This window comes from Lupinus angustifolius, chromosome LG11, assembly GCF_001865875.1.
Source record: "Lupinus angustifolius cultivar Tanjil chromosome LG11, LupAngTanjil_v1.0, whole genome shotgun sequence".
NCBI classification, from domain to species: domain Eukaryota; kingdom Viridiplantae; phylum Streptophyta; class Magnoliopsida; order Fabales; family Fabaceae; genus Lupinus; species Lupinus angustifolius.
Window position 1 is genome coordinate 24312542 of NC_032019.1, and position 1630 is coordinate 24314171.

Sequence of the window (1630 nt, forward strand, 5' to 3'; positions counted from 1 at the left end):
ATATGTATATATAAGGAACTAATAGTTTAGAGACAGTGTTGGTTGTAGACCTTCTTCTCATTTTCATAGAAGTCAGAGACAACTCGAACATGACCTCACCATAAAAATTCCTTAATTAATTATTAGTTAAAAATAGTTCCTAAATATTTATACATATGGGATTTTAGTAGTAAAACTTATTATTAAAATAAGTGCTAATGACTAGTAAGACATATCATAAGAAAGATGTTAATTGCTATATAATTATTGCTAGTGTTCCTACCCGGCGAACCAAAGAGACGCATGCTTGGTCGCCGAGGTAGGTCCTGCATGTCTGGCATGCCTTCTGTACCTCACCAACCCACCTGCCAGCACGACAGACAGACTACAGAACGGATACCAAACCAGCCACAGGCTAAAAGACAAGAGTGGCACAGAGTACGGTCCTAGCAGACCGCCTAACACAGAAAAAGCAACCCCCGACAATACCCTTGGTCAGCCACGTATTGAACAGGAAGTATCTCGCTCTCTTTACTCTCTAGCATTACTCACTCTATCACTTTCTATTCTCATATTCTCATACTCACTTAACACCAAGTTCATACACTGACTTGATCGTCGGAGAACCTTTTCAGGTACCTCCACCGGCGGGTCCAACTCTTCTACATCATCTTGCTACTTTGACGTCCTTCCTCTTCTCCATCCTCAGCAGCTGATCAACCATTATTCCGTACCTTTGTGTTCTAGGAAAGAACATTGGCGCCGTCTGTGTTCCAACTCACACCATGGTAACTACTAGAAACCGAGCTCTATCTACCAGCCAAGTCGACCCTGCCCCAAGTACTCTTCCCCCACCAAGACAACCATCCCATCAGGCCAGCCGAAGCCACCATACCACTCCAGAACAACAACCAACCACCCAACACCTCCTCTAGATGCAGGAACGCCAGGAGCGGCTCATCCAGCAGTAGGCCGACGTAATACAAGAACTCCACCAATCCAAAATAAACCCTGAGGATCACTCGGAACGCCCTATTCACGAAAGTAACCGTGAAGAGTCAGCGAGTGAGTCCCGCCCACCATCCCAACCAACCCCGCACCACTCCTACGGTGCTAGACATCCTTTTACACCTACCATCATGGCTTACCCATTATCCTCTCACTTCACCCGCCCCACAAACATGGACCAATATGATGGAACGGCAGACCCACAAGATCACCTTGACACCTTCGAGGCTTCTATGTTATTCCATGGGACGACCGACCCCATCATGTGCAGGGCCTTCCCCCTGACTCTTAAAAAGGCGGCCCTCCAATGGTTCACCCGCCTGGCCCCAAACAGCATCAACACTTGGGGAACTCTAGCTTTAGCCTTCAACACAAGGTTCACGGCAAGCAAGGAGCAACCCAGGTCATCATACACACTGTTTGGCATTCGCCAAGGATCTAATGAGTCCATCCGAGCATATCTAGATCGGTTTAATACCGATGCCATGAAGGTGCATACTTTAAGCCCTGAGGTCGCCGTGCATGTCCTCGTTATGGGACTTCAAGAAGGTCTTTTCCGCACGGAATTGGCCAAATACACCGATCTTACCATGGAGGACCTCCGCTCCAAAGCCCAACAATTCATCAATCTGGAAGAAACCCA